General features: G+C 39.9%; 1 protein-coding gene across 1 annotated transcript in view; it reads left to right on the top strand.

Moving 5' to 3' along the window:
* TENM1 (teneurin transmembrane protein 1) overlaps positions 1–21,494 on the top strand; it is an 899,404-nt gene that overhangs the window by 798,359 nt on the left and 79,551 nt on the right. The window lies entirely within an intron of this gene.

The raw sequence follows: 21,494 nt of genomic DNA, 5'->3' as shown, positions 1-21,494 counted from the left end.
CTTATGTCTCCTGTATTAGTAGGCAGATTCTTTACTACTAGCGTCACCTGGGAAGCCCCACCCCTAGTATCCTAATATAACAAATTCCTTTTTTTTTTCTTTTGCCTTCTGTGAGAGCTCAGACTTACTTTTATTTGTCCTAAATTTAACTTCCCAATATTCAAGGGTCAACCCTCAATTCTGTTGCCTGAGATTTTTAAATATCTATGTTTCACTAGTCAGCTTCATGATTTTATAGATTTGGATCATATTCCCATCTTAGGCCACTAAGCTGAAGGATCGTCAGCTTTTAACTCTGTCACCATATATAATCCACCCTATCTCTTTTATTATTTAATCCTTCTCTCTTCCTTCTCCAAGGTACTTTTATGAAGTATTCATTTTAGTGAGTTTTAAGAACCCAATGTGGGTTTTTTTTTAACTATTACACAAATAATATACAGTTGTTGGAGAAAAATCAGAAAATAGAGAACACAAAAAAATGTTTTTAACTAAGGTTACCCATAATCCTACCACATCTACAAAACCACTGTCAACATTTTTATTCTTTTAGACTTTTTTTCTGTGCATATCATATATTTTATTCTCTAATAATAGAATCATAGAATGCTGTTCTATAATCTGCTTTTCATACTTAACGTATTATGGACACCTTTCCATGCCAAAAAATATAGTGAGGTCAATGTGTTTAATTCATTAGATGGTCAGTTACTGTTTCAAATATTAAGAGGTTACTCTTTAGCTATTTGACATTTGCCATATGGGGATTAAATTTCAACTACAATCAGAGTTTAAAGGCTTCCCTTTCTTCAAGGCCATATTCAAGGCCTGTGTCTTTCTTAAAACCCCTCTGGCTAACCCAACCCATTAAATCTGAATTTCTTTAACAGTGTCTACACTACCCAATTAGCGCCTAGTTATATTTTGCCTTCTTTTGCTTTCCAATTCTTTCATGAATGGGAGGCTTGAGATGAGAAACTATATTTCTTTTGACTCTTCCCCACCTCCCCAGCAAAATCTTGCACTGTGTGAAATCTACTACACAGGTTTCTTGTGTGATTGATGAATTAGGTAAGTCTTATCCATACCCAAGTATTCATAAAAGGAATTTCAGTACCACTGAAAAGAAATGATGTTTTCTCCCTAAGGGAACATAAGCACCCCCATCCATAAGTATCATGGTAAAGTGTTTGGGAATGTTTCTTTTCTCTTGTTCCTGTGCTGTTTCTTACATATAGTAGGTCTGCAATAAACGTTTGATGAGTGAATGCTTAACTCAGGTGCGACTATAATTAGCTCATCTTTCAAGGAAAGACATCAGGTTGGAGTCCCACCTTATGCACAGGTTTAAAACTCCTGCAGGTATTTTAAGGATTTCTGCATAAGAAATAGGGAAGAATCAACCTTGTATTGTGCCTGAAATTGACATCCCCCTGAGTTGCTGCTAGTATGAAAACTACTCATCTCACCTACCACATTCAACCTGCCACATAGAGAATGAATATCAGCTTTTCCAAATAAAGCAAATAATTGGTTCCTGCAGCTTTTTTTTTCTTTTTGCTCGAAAAGCAGCAATAATAGAGTCTTGATGAGCAGGATTTACATGAACTCTGGAAGCATCAGTAATGAGAGTGCCAAAATTTATGTGTCTATTAAAGTTAATATTTTTCTTCTGGTCATAGCTAGTAGCACATTTTCCTTTGGCTTGATTTACTCAACTTTCTATCCAAGCATGGCCTTTACAATAATCTGGTACACTTTATTTATCCCAAAGCAGTAAGGGGCCCTGAGAACAGCTGGCCCGGGTTTCAGACAGCTGAATGTCTAATCCATCCAACACAGCTTTCACATAATGCACTGAAGCTGCTGTTGGCAACATCTGCTCTAATCCAGTGAGTGAAGGAGGATGTTTAAAGGAGGGGTACAAGTGGCTCACACTAAGTGTCCATCACATCTCCTTCCATCATGTTCACAGTAGATGAGGACCCTGTTAGTGATCTTCAAAATCACTTTGATGACAAAACCTATGTCCAGGCATCAGTTGCTCTGAAAATGCTGGTCAGAACACTTCAGTGCCTAGTTAGGGCACCTATCTCCACGCTGAATCTAGACAGCACTTACCCTTGGCAGTGAGTCAGAAGTGAGAGTCTCATTATATGGAATGCTGCAGGGCAATTTCATAGACTTCCACAGAAGGAAAAATCATGCAAGAAGTCATTAAGGCACCATGTGCAAACTGAAAGGAGAGTATTGCTAATTGCTAATTATGTCTTTGAGGTTCTCCTGCAGGTCCTTTCTCTCTCAAAAAAGCCCAATTTGTTTGTTTTCTGGCTTTACAGCTACCATGCACATCAGCTCCTTCGTCCTTCCCCCTTAGAAGACAGCAAATGTTTAATGGATTTCTTTAAGGAGAGGTTTGATTTTTCTCTCCGCCTAGAAGCTAATAAAGAAAAGCTGTAGATCAGTAGAAAATGGAAATGTACATCTAGGGAGTACCATTTCTAGGTTAGGAAAGAGAGCTCCCTCTAAGACTTTAACAAGCAACATATTGCAATTACAGGCAGGCTTTCCAACATATCCTTAATTATGCAAGGTAAGTCAAATAAATGTTAATCTGCAAGACAGCTAATTTATTTGCTGAATCTATTCTAAATATAGGATGAAATAAATTTTTCTTTTGAGATCATTTGTCCTAACGTTGGAATAGATCATCCAATGGGATTAAAACCAGTCAGCAAAAGGCGAAAAGTCAGAAGCCATGGTTTTCGGTGTGTGTGTGTGTGTGTGTGTGTGTGCGTGTGTGTGTGTGTTTAGAGTTGGGTGGCTTTTTGTTGTTGTTTTGAGAAATGAAAGCAAACTGTGATGAACACAGGGTTAGGAAGCCTAGGTTTTCACGTCCCCTCCATGTAATGATTCTTGGAATGACCCTGTGTGAGTCCCTATACCTCCCTGAACCCTGAAATTGACTTAATGATGCCACCGACTAGTTTTGTTACACTGGGCTAGGCCTATGCACACTGAGTCCTGAGATTGTTCAGCTGTGTAAACTGAAGGGCTTAGGATGCTCTCCTTCCCAGCTCTAAGGTATTAAAAGAACCATAAGTATAACTTACTGTCTGCTGTGTGCTGTACACTGTGTTAGATATTTTACGCATGGTATCGCTAATGTTCAAATTCACAAGGTGAATAGTATTATTCCCATTGTATAGATGAGAGGATAGAGGCACAGATACCTTAAGAAATTTGTGTGTGTTAAGTTGTTTCAGTTGTGTCCGACTCTTTGGGAATTTACCTAGGGTCAGACGGTTTATAGATAACACTGGAATTCAAACCAGGTCTGCCTGACTTCAAAACCCATGAGGCACAGGGAAGGGATGGTGGGGTGGGGAGCTGATGCCTCCACTACACCACACTGATAAAATCCATGATCTCTCTTGGAGGTTGATTTCTCTGGGAGGGTGGGAAATGCTTTTCAGTGTAATGACATATATTCAATGAAAACAAAATATTTTTATTTGGAAGATGAATGACTTTTAGTCTACTTTCATTTTCCTATTAAAACTGTTTCTCAGATTTTACTGACCCTGGTGTTCAGAGGTTAAAGCATCTGCCTGGAATGCAGGAGACCTGGGTTCGATCCCTGAGTCGGGAAGATCCCCTGGAGAAGGAAATGGCAACCCACTCCAGTACTCTTGCCTGGAGAATTCCATGGAGGGAGGAGCCTGGTAGGCTACCGTCCATGGGGTCACAAAGAGTCGGACACGACTGAGCGACTTCACTTTTTCAGTAGTACACCCACAGTGCACTCTTAAGCATTTGCATCGTCTGTCAATAGAATTGTTCAAATAAATCTCCAAGAAATGTTGTCATATCTCTTTGGAAGATTCTGCAATTAGAAACTTCACCGACGTTTTCTTAATAGATGGAGTTTTATGTAAGATAGCCCCTGGGTACTTCTCCTAGGAAGAAGTCTTTATCTAATCCAGTTTTCTGCACTTTGATTTGAATCCCAATAAAGAAAACACTTGCCATTTTACTCATCAGTACTTCAATGTAATGGGGCAAGGAAAAAAGTTTAGCAAAGAGGTTGATGGTGTGCTAATCCCTGGCATTGTATATGAGTTTGAATTGACTTTGAAAGATGCTTTTAAAACATGCATGGATGATGTAGTTGAAACTTAGGTTCCATTTATTATTTTTACTGCAACTTTCTTTAATTCTACAGAGAACTCAAACTAATGAGTCATGTAATAGATGACCAAGTACTTAAACAAAATGTGAAATGGTACTACGTGGAGATATAAAATAAAATTTGTGACAAGCTGAATACATTTATTTTTTTAAAAGTAGAGACAGAGGGTGAAGGAGTGACTGGACAGGATAAAATTAATCAATGACTTAATATGGTTTTCTTGGACCTCACCAAGGAGTATATCTCTATTTTCATGTGCATCTTTAAGCATATTGACCTCAGAACTCGACAAGGATTAGGCAATATCTATACACATACAAACAGCCCCAGAGCTGTTCCCAAGAAGGGAAATGACCCTTAAATCTTCATGGCTTCAAAAAGTGTTTTTAGGTTATTCATAAGACTAAGCATACAGGAGTTCCTTTAACTTTATTGGCAATTAAGAAAGCTGGATATGATAAAGTCTAGACAAAAATAATGTTTTTGTCCCTACCCAGATATATCCAAGGTGCACCCTAAAGTTCTACTGATGCCCCCTGTTATTTACGTGCTGTTTTGAAGGGCTAATTTTGGGGTTAGTGGAAAGATAGTAAAACTCTCATCAGTGATGTCACTAGTATCTTGCTGATACAACTAGTATCTATGAGGGAGAGAGTATAGTGCACAAACATGTGAGAATGTTCTTTTGGTTCTACTATGCAATGGGGCGCAGTAAGACTTTTCCTAAATTCCTTTAGTACATGATCCATTATGGTGACATAACTGTTTGTGTTGACACTAAGGCCAACCCTCATCAAAATTACAGGCAAGCTGCAGCATGAGTAAAATGAATGGTATATTTGGGCAACTATAAATAATTCAGGATTGTTAAAGTAAACATATTTGAGGGTGATAGGAGCAAGGCAAGAAAAAGAAGTCTGCATTTTGTCCTATAGGCAAAAGTTTTGAAGCAGGGAAATGACTTGATCATCTGATGGGTGCATTTGTTTACTTATTTTTATTTTTAATTGGAGGATTATTGCTTTACCATGTTGTGTTGGTTTCTGCCATACATCAACAAGTCCGTGTCTCTATTCCTGCCCTGCAAATAGGTTCATCAGTACCATTTTTCTTGATGGATGCATTTTGGACAGATTATTTTGGTGACAGGGTAGATGTGCTGGAGCAAAGCTGGGGTAAAAAAAAAAATCATTGGGAATACCAATATGTATACAGTAGGCAATGGAAGAGAATCTCATGAAATAGAGAAGAAATCTTCACAAGAAGAGGAAGTGAACAGAGAGAGCTTGGTATCCAAGAAGCCAAGGAAATAGTTTGTTTCAAAAAGGGGTGAAAAACAATATCGGGTGTCACACATTTGTAGCCATTGAATTAGGCAGTGAGGAGCTCATTGGTGATTTGAATGGTGGTGGAGGTGGAAGCCAGATTTCAGGCATTTGATGAGCCAGTGAGAGGTGAGGAAGTAAATATAACTAGTGAAGGTACTCTTTTGAAGAGAGGCTTGGCTGCAAAACATAGAGGGATAACTAGTGAGAAGACAAGGCACTCAGAAGCTTTTTCTATGAGATACATGCAATGATTACAGGTCAATGGTAAGATACAAGAGGCAGAGAATAAATGATGAAACCAGACTGGGAGGAAACTGGAGTAGGCCTGGAATCGGAGGGGAGATTGAAGAGACCTCCCTAAGATAGTGTATCGGTGCAGGAATGTGGAAGTTTGTAGATAGAAGGGCTAGAAAATTGACCAGTACTCCATTCTGATGGCCTCAGTGTTCTAGAGAAGTGGATCTATTCTGCTAAAAATGACAAAGTACAATCAGACCTGGAGGTATGTAGGGATGGTTTGGACACCCCACCTAGTAAAGTCAGCTTTCTGGGTAACATCAGCTTTCTTCCGCACATGACCAAATTCCTGCCTCAGCTTCAAGGCATTTCCTGTGAGAACTTTCCTCCCACGTCCTTGTCCTAGAATCAGAGGCATCTTGAAAAAAAATGTTTGACAAAGACTTAAAATTCAGGTAAAAGATTTGTTCTTTATTGCTCAGTGATCCTGTGTTGTTGCCGCTCCTGGATATGTCTTTCCTAAACTGTGTTGTTGTTCCCTCAGTTTACAGTAGCTACACCTGATGACTTAGTACCTATGATGCAACCAGAATGAGAGTTTAACTTTTATTAATGTTTATTTATGTTTTTGCTCCAAGGAGTCTTAGCTATGGCATGCCAGGTCTTCACTGTGGGCCCTGTGTGATCAAACCCAGGGCCCCTGAATTGGGAGCACAGAGTTTTCACCACTGCATCACCAGGGAAGTCCCAGAGCTTAACTGATTATTTGCACAGTGGGTCTAATGCATCTGCTTATGAATGGTCAAAAGATTTAGAGCTTATATTACATCAGCAGCTGGAACTTGAGAACCTTTCTGCCTTTTCTATCACAATCCTGAAATCATAACCTGTTGGTAGAGAAGTCAGACAAAAGGAAGGCACTTATATCTAGCCTTGGCTAACTGGTCCAGGACACATCCATGATTAATACATGGAACTTGGATTAAGTTTATTCAAGTTTTATAAAGCTCAGTTCAGTTCAGTCCAGTCACTTAGTCTTGTCCGACTCTTTGCAACCCCATGAATTGCAGCACGCCAGGCCTCCCTGTCCATCACCATCTCCCAGAGTTCACTCAAACTCACGTCCATCGAGTCAGTGATGCCTTCCAGCCATCTCATCCTCGGTCGTCCCCTCTTCCACCTGCCCCCAGTGACTCCCAACATCAGAGTCTTTTCCAATGAGTCAACTCTTCGCATGAGGTGGCCAAAGTACTGGAGTTTCAGCTTTAGCATCATCCCTTCCAAAGAACACCCAGGGCTGATCTCCTTTAGAATGGACTGATTGGATCTCCTTGCAGTCCAAGGGACTCTCAAGAGTCTTCTCCAACACCAAAAGCATCAATTCTTCGGCACTCAGCTTTCTTCACAGTCCAACTCTCACATCCACACATGACCACTGGGAAAACCATAGCCTTGACTAGACGGACCTACAAGGACATTATTAAATGACTTTTCTTCTGCATTTATTTTCATTTTCATGTATAACATTCTAGCAAACAGATAATACTTTAGAGGACAAATACCATGAGAGATAAGTTCCCAGGTTCTGGAATCAAATCACTACACACAGATCCCAGATCCACCACTCATTAAATGTGTGGTCTTGGGTAAGTCACCAGACCTCCCTAAGCTTCAACTTCCTCATCTATGAAGTTAGAATAGGAGTAATCATGCCGACATGGCAGTGTTCGGTAATGCATGTGAAAGAAAGTGAAAGTCACTCAGTCATGTCTGACTCTTTTCGACCATGTGGACCATACAGTCCATGGAATCCTCCAGGCCAGAATACTGGAGTGGGTAGCCTTTCCCTTCTCCGGGGGATCTTCCCAATCCAGGAACTGAACCCAGGTCTCCCACATTGCAGGCAGATTCTTTACCATGTGAGCCTCCAGGGAAGCCCAAGAATCCTGGAGTGGGTAGCCTTTCCCTTCTCCAGGGGATCTTCCTGGCCCAGGAATCAAACCGGGGCCTCCTGCATTGTGTGAAGCATGTCGTAAAGCACAGTTCCCAGCATGTAGTGTGTACATGTTAAGTATTACCTGCCATTCTGATCAGGCTTGCTGTTTTGTTGCTAATAATAAGGCTGCTTATAAGAATGACCCAAATATGGAATAAGTTACTTCGAAAGGAGGCAAGTTCCAAATTATCCTTGTAAGTCAGTCTGAGATTTGATCATTTCTAGGGTAGAAAGGTACCATAACAAAAGCAGGATTCAAGGTAGAGTGGGATTTGGGGATATGACTGGCTGATCCTTCCGGACCTTAAGATGCAGTACTTCTATTGCTGGTTCTTTCTACCTGTTATATTTTGAGGAACCCCCCCCCCCTCGCCTGACGACCCACGTAACCAAAATTATGTCCTTTAGCAGCTTACACTTTCACCATTAAATTCGTTCCATAATGGTTTTCTTCAGAGGTGAATTTCAGTGTTGAGTGCAGGTACTGCCTAGGAGAGCAACAGATTAATCCCTCATTAAAACACGTAAGGGGGGCATTGAGGACGTGGAGCACAGGATGGGTGGGTTGGGATAGATGAGATCACCAGAGGGGGACCAGCCCAGGTGGCAGCCACTCCAGGTAGCACGAGGAAGGGCAGTGCTAGGTATCTAACAGAACAGCAGCAAAGTGGGGAGAGATGGGAGGATAACGGTGATGTACTCTGTGGTATTGTCTCCAGTGACACTTCCACCCCTACATAGCAAGACACACTGTATGGAATTATGCTTCTTCCTCTTTTCACTTGAGATCACTAGCCCCCCAAACTTTCCTTATCACAGCTCCTCAGTGTCACATCTTTCTTATCTGTCCACTTAAGGATCACCTTAGCTGATAAAAAGACCCCCCATCAAACAAAAATGACAGAGATCACACACTAACAGACTGAAAATCAGTTAAATCATATTTTGAGTGGTGTATTATGGTAACCTATAAATAACTAATTGCATAAAATTGCTTTAGTAGTTTCTAGATGGCAGCTTTAATTAAAAGCACCAGAGACATTTAGAAGTTTAGAAATGGATGGCATGTAATTTGCCCTTTTACCAACCGTAAAATGGTAATTAAGGAATTTGATTCACTTCTTCCTATTAAAAGTTTTATGAGAATAGCAAGTTCCTTCTAAATACAATTTCTCTTCAACAGAAGGTAGTACATTTGCTTTATCAGTCTTCTCCAGCAGGGTAAGATGTTTAAATGTACAAATTCTTCAGAAGTTAATTAGGAAATTTCTTTCAATGCAAAATGTTTGTTTCTAAGGTTCTAAACCATGAAACTATATTAGAGCTAAAGCTTTGATCATGGCCCCATATTGTTCCACCATCAATACAAGATAGCCCAGTAATTTCAAGTTTACCAAATGCATGGTGCTGACTATAAAATCAAAGAAATGAAGAAGTCATTTCCTGGTGAGTTTAGCATGCTTTGCTGATTCTTGAAGGAATCTGAAATCTGCCATGCATTGACTTCCCAGGGAACCAAGAATATTCACTCCACAACAGAGGAGTCATCAGAAGATGTCTTTAGCTTTATTGATCCTCCAGCCATACTGGATGGATTAGCAGGTGTAGAGTGTAAAACTCAAACAACATGCAAAAGCCCAGATATCTTTGGAAATCCATTATTTTAACATCATCAGGGGCTAAAACACAGCTGGAAATGGAGCCAGGAAACCCACTTTTATTTTATAATTGTTCAATTAACTGCATTTTGGCCACTTCAGACCAAAAATTACAGATGGCACCACGAGGGCATTTCAACCAGCATTTTGGAGGTACTAATGACTTCAGTTACACACACATAAGAAAGACAACTGCTAAGTTCTTTTGTTTTTCTTTTAAGTCAAGCAGTTTCTCAAGTGAACTGAATCTAAGCAGGAAACTTGTAAAGGAGGGGCTCTTTGAAATGTCTCCTCTTTTTTCCTCTTTCGGGGACTCTCTTGGCTAACTCTGAGCCCCCTCCCAAGATAGAAATCCAGGCTTTCCCCTCTCTCACCCTTAGTCAGAGCAGGGTTAGGCATACAGTGGTGTATGTTAAAGGCAGATGACTCCATGGGAGGAATATTTTATCCTGACATTGTTTACAATTTCCAGGGAATGGTGATAGTAAACACAGATCTGTCATCAATTTTATTATTATTTTCAATATTCCTACCAAAAATGCACTTCCCTTACTGTCAGCGCCAGGACAGGCCATTCCCACAGGCCCAAACCTTCAGGTATAAGGAAAATACTCACAAAATAATACTCAGTGGAAAGATAAGGCTACAAAACTATGTACTGTATACTGCTGCATCTGTAAGGGTACAGGGTTGGTTTATATATACAGAGAAAAAAGATTGAGAGGAAGTTAATCTAAATGTTAGCAATGAGAATTGCTGCATAAGGCATTTTGAATGATTTGATTTTTGATTTCTTGAACTTTCTGAGAATTTATTATTTTGTAATTCAACAAAAGACAAAACATATTATTTTAAAACACACACACACAATGTCCTGTCCTATGACTAGTCTCTGAGAATTCAGGTCTCTTTGCTTCCATAAGTGACAGCTCTCCAGAAAGCATCATAGTACTGATGGTTGTCACTGGGTTGCTCTTAAACAGAGGGGCTATACTATGAGTCAAGGAAAAAGGCTCAGTGGAAGACTTTGAAGGCCATCCTGGCAGGTCCATAGTTAAAAAAAAAATCATATTTATTATTTTTTAAGAAAGAGAAATATAAAAAATACAAATTAAAACAGCCTATAATCTCACCATCTAGATAAGCCCCATTGATATTGAAACATAAAAATATAAAAGTAATATATGTCTGTGATTTGAAAATCCAAACTCTATAGAAAAGTTCAGCAAATTCTAGGCTTCTTCACCACCAACATACACACCCCAGTCCCTCTCTTTAAAGTGTTCACAGTTTCTTGAGATTCCTTTGAGATCTTCATATGTATTTTTCCCTTTCATAAAAGGAATCATATATGCATTAATTTTCACCCTGCTTCTATTGTTTGATTATATTTTTAAGCTCTTTGAAGCATTTTTGAAGCATATACATCTACCTCTGTTTTTAAGAGATATTACATATTATATTATAATATATGGACATACCATTTATTAAGTAATTTATTTCTTGATGGACATGTTGTTTTTTAAAATCCTTTATCACTATAGCATTGCATTGAACAACCTCATTCATGTATTTCGGGGCACTTTTGTGAGTATCTACACTAGATCAATTTTCAACAGTAGTAGATATTACCAAATTGCCCTCTCAAAAGATTGAATACCAGTTGTGTGCAAAGATGCCCAATTTGCCATACTCTCAGTCACCCTAAGTATTATTAAACCTTTTAATATATGCCCATCTGATTGGTAGAAAATGGTAGCTTGTAGCTTAAATTTTAATTTATTTAATTATAAATGAGGCTGAGTGTCATTTCATATCTGTTATGACCATTTGTATTTCTTTTTCAGTAAACTCACTTTCATGTCCTCTGCCAGTTTATCTACTGAGCTTTTGATTTCTCTTTTGTAAATTAAGAAAAACATCCCTTTGTCTCTCCTACGTGTTGCAAATATTTTCCAAGTTTGCCATTTCTTGTCTTGTAGAAGTTTTCTAGTTTTATTTGGTCAGATTTAGCAATATATGTCCTTAAGGTCTCTAAACTCTGTGTCCCTCTAGCAATCTTCCTGTAGAAAAGATATTTTTAAGACAAGTGGGCAAGCCTTTCAATGACTCTTAAATCATATTCTTTGTATATCCCATTTGGGCCCTGTGAAATCTGGAAAACTTAAGAAGTGTTTAGAGTAGTTAAAACCAGAGACTTTGGGATCAGGCAGGTAAGACTGAGCTCAAATTTATTGCTAACCTCTCTGAGCCACTGCTTTCTCACGTTGGAGTAGAGACAGTGTTCCTACCTTCCTTATAGGATTTATAGCAGATAAAATGACACAACATAGGTTAAACCAGTACCTGGCACAGATTAAGTGCTAAATAAAGTATGATGATGAGAAGGAAGATAAGAAATATTTTTTAAACTAATATAACTGGATTGTCTTCAAGACTAGTAGTAAACATTTTGTTTTCAAAATTGCTTTGCTGTATTCAACTTTTCTGTCAAACTTCATTGATTGGATATACACAGTCCTACTTTAATTCTCTTTGCCTGCAAAATACACTGTCCAACTAAAGGGAGAACTTGCAGCTATGTTTTTAAAATATTTAGAGAGAGGTGCTGAAGGGAGCCTGGTGAAGAAAAGTGTATAGGAAATCACAAGTACGCATGTGCATAAGGAGACATGCTAGGCTGACAGTACAGTAGACAAAATGGGAACAAGCTTTTCTGGTGGCTCAGACAGTAAAGAATCAGCCTGCAATGCAGGAGACACAGGTTCAATCCCTGGGTCAGGAAGATCCCCTGGAAAAGGGAATGGCTACCCACTCTAGTATTCTTGCCTGGGAAATCCCATGGACAGAGGAGCCTGGTGGGCTACAGTCTATGGGGTTGCAAGAATCAAACACCACTGAGTGACTAACACTTTCACAGTATAAAAAGGGGGAACAACCTAACAATCCATCAATCAGGTTTAGTCAAATGATGGAATATATACAACAGTAAAAATGAATTAACTAGATGCCCATGTAAAAGCATTAATAGTCACAAAACCTAAGGTTGCATAAATGAAAAAGAAAATTGCAAAAGAATATATATGATGTGATATCATTAACGGTTAAAATATACAAAACAAAAATTTACCATTTTTGTGGGGGGAAGCACTGTGTGGTTTTCAGGATCTTAGTTCTCCAACAAGGGATTGAACACCAGCCCAGTGAGTAAAAACGTGGAGTCCTAACCACTGGAGCAGGGAATGCCCCCATTTTGACCATTTTTAAGTTACAATTTTGAGGCATTAAGTAGATTCACATTGTTGTGCAACCATCACCACCATCCATCTCCTACATAAATTTTAGAAGCATAGAAACAAACAACACTATATATTATTTTTTGACATATTCCTATATAGGGAATGTATAAAAACATGCAAAGGAATAACACACACTAACTGCAGACTAGTACTTACCTCCAGGGAGGGAAGGGAAAAGGGAACAGAGATAAAAGACATGGGTTTTGGCTGGTTTCACAACATTTTCTTTTTTTTTAAGAGATACAGGAAGCAAATATTAACACCTCTTAAATTGGGGTGGTAGGTGCATGGCAGTTTGTCATGATTTTCTGAGTTGTCTTCCATTTGAAATCTTTCATAAATTAAAACAATGTTAAGTCAGAAGTCGGGCTTAGAAAACAACTTTCAAATTTATACCTAATAATTCTATTTTAAAAAGTGTTTGTTTAATTGATTTAAATAAGGCTTTCACTCATAGAGACAGTGTTCAAAATATTTAACAAACTCTAAGGCGCAGGAACCGATATATCAGAATATGCACCAGAGTTGGCCCTGAAGTAGAGTCTTTCAGGACCCCTGCAGTGGCCAGTATTAACTCCTTATTTTCTGAACTGATTGCATTTGAGGCTCTTCCATTAGCTACAGAGCTCACCAACACATCTAGTGTGTGTCCATAGGTGGGGCTGCCTAAATGGCTGACACTGAACTTCCTCAATATTAAAGACCCTTTGACGTAATGAGTCAGCTTTATTGTTGACCAATGAAAGTCACTGTTTCCTTGGGAGTGAGTCCTGGCCCATTTAAAGATTCCCTCTGAGGAATCAAAGGCTTAGTAACTCAAATGTGAGGTTATCTTCAAGCCCCAAATATCAAAGCCTAGCCAGAAAGCCCCAGTGTTATTTGCTCTATTTTTCTTCCAATTTCATTTGCTAGCTATTCCATTTGGTTTTTCAAAAGGCTTGTTAGACTGTGTAATAGGTTTTGGGGGAAAGGAAGGCGAGTGGGTGCCCCATTTTACCAGTGTTTACTCAGGAAAGAAAGCTGATCACAGCAGTAATTTCCCTTAGTGGGCAGGAATCATTCCTCATTCTGGAAGGCATCTCCAACCTAGGGGAATTAAAGCCATGGTAATGGATTGGTAGATCTGCTCCCCCTACTTCTCCCCCCACCCCAAGTCAAAGAGCCATCAGAATATCTTCTACCAAGACTGCCTACTTTGGTTTCTATAATCTTTTCTATGTACTCTTGAACAAAGTAAAACCAGAACTGTAGGCAGGCAACTATCCCAGCCCTACCTTAGGACCTCAAAAGTGCCTCCCACCTTTCCCAGAGTGGGAAAACTGGCAGCATTTCTGGGGAGAGAGATCTGAATAACAGCTGCTCCTAAATCTTATTTTAGCCTGTTAGGCTTAAATTTTTGAGATACCAGAGATCAACATCTAGCACCCTCAAAATCTTTATGTTGTCGGGGCTGGGGTGGTTCACTTTTGTTTTTTGCTTGTTAGATTGTTGTTGTTGTTTACTAATACTGGGCACTATTTTATTTCCCAAACATATCTGGTCTAGTTTTAACAGTAGGACTTTATTCAAATAATTTATTTGAATTTTTTTAATTATTCAATTAACACATTACCAAAACCACTGCCTTCTGAATTGGCCCAAAAGTGATATATTCTTAGTTCTAGGAAATGCTAGCTATAGTTTGAACAGTGGAATTAAGGAACCTTTGCAGTTGCGAAATGTTGTCTGGAAGTATTTGTAAATGCCTCTGTTTCCTTTTATTTTACCTTCTTTATTAGACTCACTGACTGTTATGAATTTGTTTTTTTTCCTAATTGCTCAAATCGTTCTTTTTTAATATAGACCTTCAGTTCAGTTCAGTTCAGTTCAGTTCATTCGCTCAGTCGTGTCCGATTCTTTGCCACCCCATGAATCGCAGCACGCCAGGCCTCCCTGTCCATCATTTATTATTCTATAAACACACAGGAACTATGCTAAATGCTTTCATCAAGTGTGGCAACCATCTCTTGTTACAACAAAGACCTGGCCATCAAGCAGGTGTCCAGAGGTGCCATCATCTTAATATTTTCAACACATTTGTGTGTGTGTGTGTGTGTGTGTGTGTGTGTGTGTGTGTTTGCATGCTCAGTTACTTAGTCATGTCTGACTCTGTGCAACTCCATGGACTGCAGCCCGCCAGGCTCCTCTGCCCATGGAATTTTCCAGGCAGTGGGTTGCCATTTCATACTCCAGGGAATAATTCCCAACCTAGGGACTGAGTCGGCCTCTCTTGCATCTCCTGCATTGGCAGGCATATTCTTTACTGCTAGCACCACCTAACTAGTGTCAATGAGACACTAGTGTCAGTAACCCTCTATACACTCCCACTGGTTTTACGTACTCTGTCAGACCCCTGTCATACTCCTGGTATATCTTATCAGGAAAAGAACCATGTTCACTGACCTTCACTGTTTTGTTAAGCTTTTCAACAGCAGACAATCTGGTCTGCATTGGGAAATTTGAAAATTATAAGTGGAGTAAAAAGGCTTGATCCCTGCCTGTGAGTGAAATATGATCTGGTTGGGGAGACAAGAGAGGAATCACTCAAGGAGACAGTAATCAACTTTAGGTTGTGTGATGCAAACTGTAAGCACTGGAGTGGCTCAGAGAATGGAGAGCTGGGTGGGATTTGGCGAAAAGGGGAGAGGAAAATGAGCAGAAGGGGAAAGATGTGTAAGAAAGAAAAGGAATCTGAAAAAGGACAGGACACATGGGTAAAGAAAAGCTGGGAACAGATTCTAACCTATCTTCCTGATAGGTTAGGTAAATTTAAAAATGAATGACATCAATGCACAAGGCAAAGAAGTAAGGAAGGGTAGGGCTGTGGAGAACAAAGAGGCATCGTAAGTGGGAAACGAATGACTCACCTCTTCCTACAAAGGTTGGGGTGATCTTGAAATGGATTTGTTAAAATGGCCCTATCTCAGCATGTAAAATGCATTCTTAAGTGTAGTGAAAAAGCTTCACGTTCTTAGTTACAGGCCAAACTTGAGATTTGCAACCTAATGGCATATACCTGTTGTGATCCTCATTCGTACTCAGTTGTATCGGTGGAATAACATCTCTTCTGAGAGGCTCAGATTTCCACCATCAGACAAGATCAATGAAATTGACATCACTGACAAGGAAGTATCTCCATCAAGGTATTTGCAAGTCTTACATATTGTAATTATTGAGGCTAGACTTGGCACTGTGTCTTTAAAAGATGAGTAGGGAAGCCACTAGCTTTCCCAGTGGCTCAGGTGGTAAAGAACCTTCCTGCCAATGCAGGAGATGCAAAGAGATGCAGGTTCAAACCCTGGGTTGGGAAGATCCCCTGAAGTAGAAAGTAGCAATCCACTCCAGGATTCTTGCCTGGGAAATCCCATGGACAGAACAGCCTGGTGGGCTACAGTCCATAGGGTCACAAAGAGTCAGACAGGACTGAGGCACACATACACACACAGGATCTGGATATTAGCAGAAGGAAAGGGTATTTCCAGGCACAGGAATAGTGCACGCAAATATGTGGTGATGGGAAAGTGAAAGATGTATTTCAGAATAGACCAGTCTGACTGGAAAAATAGCACAGGACCCTGTACAGCCTGATAGTCACCACCAGCGTGGAGGAGACGCTGAGAGAACTACACAGAGGGTTCCTGCCATCTAAGTGCTGAAGGAGGTCATCATGCAACAGATAAACCGAAGCAAGATGCCAGAAAACTCACGGTTAACCAAAACCGAAGAATTAACAGCACTTGTGGTAACCTTTCAAAAAGATTTCACAGACTATTCTATTCTGATGTTATTTTATTTGGTCTTTACAGTAATCCACTGACATGTGCAGCTCGGCTTTTCTCCTCACCATTAGACAAAAACAAAACCCCAAAGACTGGGAGATTATGTAAATGTTTGAAAGTCAGAGGCAGTCTCACAACAGGAGCTCCTAGTTTCTACCCCCAGACTCATTCTTCCTCCTCTCACAGCTCTCCTAAACATGGCTGGGTGATTGAACTTGGAGGAAAAAAGGTGTGGAAATGGCCTTGGAAACCCCAATCTCAATCAAGATAAGGCCAGAGATGTCACCAGCCCCCTTTGAACAACAAATCCCGAATTTTTCAATTCCTTTCAATGTAACCTTCTTCTGCACACAGATTGTCAAACTTGTAGGCCAGAGCATGGAAAAGAAACAAGTCCAAAAGTTGTCTCATCAGACTACTGCTTTGCTTCATTTTTTTCTTTTACTCACCTATCATATTTGTGTTTGTTGATGTTCTAATCATGTATTTTTGGTGGAGTCTAACTAGATGGTCCTCCTGAGTACCTCTTTAAACTTCATTTCAAAGGTTTGAAAATTGTATTCACAGAGTGTTCATCATCCTGCTTTACCTTTGATGAATGATTGTCTACCACTTCTGACTTCGTGAACTCCTCTCCTAGCATTAGCTTCATTAGTCAAGATATATGACTGTTGGAAGAATTTTAAATGGGCCTTCCATGTTGTCTTTGAATAGGTATTCCATGCAAATAATTATCCTACAGAAATGTTCATTCTTCTTGAGTTAGTCCACGTTTGTGAACAGTAAGCACTGTCAGACTTAATTCCTCATATCCTCCTTTAATTGAGTATTCAGGCCAAGGTATTCTACTTACTTTGCTTTTTTTTAATCAGAACCTCTTGGTCGTTTACATATCTTGAAAGAGACTCATTTTCCCCCAGAGTGCAACAACTGCAATTAGTTTTTTGCTGGTCCATGGGCAATAAGTGAACTTTCCTCCTCGGGCTAATTGTTCACATAAAGTTCTTGTGCGGTGGTTTGTTTCCTTAGGATGACCGAGGCATTTCCTCAAATTGTATCTAAGAAGTGTCCCAGATATTCTTGCTTGATATTTGAAGAATTTTTTAAGCAGGAGATATAAAATATTCAGCTCATGTCCCATCAACCTCATTTATCCCATATGTACTGATTCCCCCGAAATCTCAACTTGCAGGCATTTTTGAGCAAGAAGTCTAGCACAAAAATAAAACATGAGGCACTCATTTCAACTTGAACTAGAACCATGTACTTAACCAGTCTCTCACACACACAGACACACACACCTATAAAGCAAGGAAAAAATAACTCACACCATCCTTAGTGTCTGACGTCGCTGTGAAACGTTGAGACACCAGCACCACCCGCAGCACAGGGTCTTGCTGAGCCAGTTGCAGAGCTTGGGGCTTCATTTATTTGATCCTCTGGATGAAAGCTTTAGTCATCTTGTAAAAGCTTGAAGGCTTTAACACCAATAGTTCAGTACTGCCATATTTCCCCTCAGCTAACAAAATTATTTTCAACCACTGCCTTCTGTCTGCGGTGAATCTAACATAAGGCCTTCTGCCCCAGCAAGCTTTATAGAATGCTTTGTGGACTTACAGCTTCTAGGTCTGTCTGACCTAGAAGAGCCTAAAATGTTGAAGCAGAACCATGTGGAAATCTTTGTTTATGGTTCTAAGGCTGATAAAAGTCACTTTCAGAAAGAATTAGAGCACCAACTGAGCAATTAGGATACCACTTAGCACAACCATATTTCATATTTTCATATTTTAGTTGCTCAGTCATATTCAACTCTTTGTGACCCCATGGACTGTCGCCCACTAGGCTCCTCTGTCCAGGAGATTATCCAGACAAGAGTGCTGGAATGGGTAGCCATTCCCTTCTCCAGGGGATCTTCCCAACCCAGGGCTCGAACCCAGGTCTCCTGCCTTGCAGGCAGATTCTTTACCAGCTGAGCCAGCATGGAAGCCTCTTCAAAGGGCTCTCATTTCCTTGGCTTTTGTGAGCTTCACACCATTTAACAATGTGAATGGGTAGTGGGTAGGCTGTGGGTTGGGAAGTCAAGACAAGTCCTACAACTAATCTGTCACAGGTCAGCCTGAAGCCCAGATCCCCTGATGTGACCCTGTAGCCAGTGTTCTCTCTGCTTTCCCTTATGTGGTCCAGAGTGAAGCAAATTAAGGTGAAATCTTGAGACACTGCTGTTTTCTTAGAACTCCTAAGATTAATTAGAGCAAGGTTGGCAGAGATCATAAGATCATAACCCAAAGTTGTGTTGATACAGTAGAGTAGCTTTGCAGGGAACCTGAGCTATTCAGTGTAGCTGTCTGCATGGACCAAATTCATTTTCAGTTAATTTTTTGAAATATTTATTTATTTGATGCTGGAGACGGTGTGAAGGAAAGGAAACCCTCTTACATTGTTGGTGGAAATGCAAACTAGTACAGCCACTATGGAGAACAGAGTGGAGAGTCCTTAAAAATCTGGAAATAGAACTGCCATATGACCCAGCAATCCCCCTGCTGGGCATACACACCAAGGAAACCAGAATTGAAAGAGACATGTATACCCCAGTGTTTATTGCAGCACTGTTTACAATATCTAGGACATGGAAGCAGTCTAGATGTCCATTGGCGGATGAATGGATAAGAAAATTGTGGTATATATACACAATGGAATATTACCCAGCTCTAAAAAAATACATTTGAGTCAGTTCTAATGAGGTGAATGAAACTGGAGCCTATTATACATAAGAAGAAAAACACCAATACAGTATATTAATGCATATATATGGAATTTAGAAAGATGGTAGTGATGATCCTATATGCAAGACAGCAAAAAGACACAGATGTAAAGAACAGACTTTTGGACGCTGTGGGAGAAGGCGAGGGTGAAATGACTTGAGAGAATAGCATTGAAACATGTATATTACCATATATGAAATAGATCACCAGTCCAAGTTCGATGTATAAAGCAGGGCACTCAAAACCGGTGCACTGGGACAACCCACAGGGATGAGACAGGGAGGGAGGTGGCAGGGGGGTTAGGACAGGGGAGACGCATGTACACCCATGGCTGACTCATGTCAATGTATGGCAAAAACCACCACAATATTGTAAAGTAATTAGCTTCCAATTAAAATAAATAAATAAATTAAATATATATAGATTTATTTATTTGGCTGTGCCGGGTCTTAGTTGCAGCATGCAAACTCTGAGTTGTAGCATGTGGGATCTAGTTCCCTGACCAGGGATAGAACCTGGGCCCACTGCATTGGGAATGTGGAGTCTTAGCCACTAGACCACCAGAGAAGTCCCACATCTGCCATGGATGTGATCCATGCTCCTTATTGATGTCCTGGCATGTTTTATTTGGTTCAAAATAGATGTGCTTCATTATCAATGTGGACAATTAAGTCTATAATTCACCAAGATTTATTGAACATTTGTGCCCAGGTCTACTTACTGGATTTGTTGAGATATAAAACTAAAGCATAAAATCTAGTTCTTGCCCTCAAGGAGCTTATTGCCTACACAGAGTGTGATTGAAGAATTCACATTTAAAAAAAAAAAAAAAGCTTCCATAGGTTAGAAAACAGAGACCAGAAAGAAGTGGAGTTTGCAGAGAAGGCTTCCTGGAAGAGAAACATCTCACAAAAACCTTGTAAGATGAACAGGGTTTGAGCTGGTGGTTGGTGAATGTAATAGTGAGGCCAAGCAAACTATAGATTCCACACACACAAAATCTCAATAGCTTAACAACACAGTGGTTTGTTTCTTGCTCACATCACAGTCCAATAAACGTTTCCTGTGGGACTGGAGAAATCCCCTCTCCTAGCAGTGACTCTGGAACCAGGCTCCTCCCATCCAGAAGCTCATCAATCCCTTAGGCTCGGAGTCCTCCACTGCGCACTCTGTATCCAGCCAACCAGCCTAGGAGGAGGGGTGCTCTATAGAGGAGCTCAGCAGAAGATTTTATCACCTAAAAACCACAGGGGGCCAGGTTTAGAAGTAGCATATATTCTTTCTTCCTACACCTAACTGTAGAGGAGCCTGGGAAACATAATCTAGTTCCATTCTCAGAAAAATAATTAGGATGACCCAAATACGTAGCGCTGTCTCTGTCATACTAAAGAGGGAGTTTTCTGAAGGAAGGATGTAGAAGACTAGGGTGGCAGAGCAAGAGAAAGTCAAATTCAGCTTGGACAATTTTCTGGTTTGATTTGACTAAATTTGATGAACTTGTCACAAATTCTGAGCTTTGATCTTGGTGGGAACAAGAGAAGATTCATTCTTAGCAAGTATTATATCACTAGCCATCCACTCATCATTTTTCCGTGATGACAGTTGTAGCTAGATTTGATTATCTTTGTTTTCTCAGCACTTATAAACCAAGACATTACTTTTTAAAAATAGAATTCACTTTTTTAGAGCAGTTTCAGGTTCACAGAAAAATTAAGCAGAATCCTCATACCCTGAAACCAATCTGTCTGATACTCTAATAGTGGAAACATGCTATTATACTTTTGTCTAAACTCAGACTATGTCCAACAGTGAGAGTGAGCCCTAATGTAAACTGTGGTTTTTAGGTGATAATGATTTGTCAATGTGGGTTCATTAATTGTAACAGACTTACCAGTCTGGTGCAGAACCTTTATAGTGGGAGAGGTTGTGGGGGCCAGGGGTAGAGGGGGCTGGGGGTAAATGGGAAATCTGTATCAGTACCTAACTTTTCCTGGCTGTGCTGTACTGGTTATTAGATTTATTCTAGGCTCATGGATCTTGTCTGCTCACAGCCTCTTCACTGACGATATATTCCTCCTGATTGTCCTCTAGCAAGCAGCATAAATTGGCAACTCAGGGAATAAATCCAGTTCAAAGTCATTTGGCCCACACTGTGTCTTTATTTAAAAATAAATAAATATTGAGTGTGTTTAGGTAGGACATGC

This window comes from Ovis canadensis, chromosome X (assembly GCF_042477335.2).
Source record: "Ovis canadensis isolate MfBH-ARS-UI-01 breed Bighorn chromosome X, ARS-UI_OviCan_v2, whole genome shotgun sequence".
Taxonomy (NCBI): Eukaryota; Metazoa; Chordata; class Mammalia; order Artiodactyla; family Bovidae; genus Ovis; species Ovis canadensis.
This window is presented reverse-complemented; position numbering and strand designations above follow the sequence as displayed.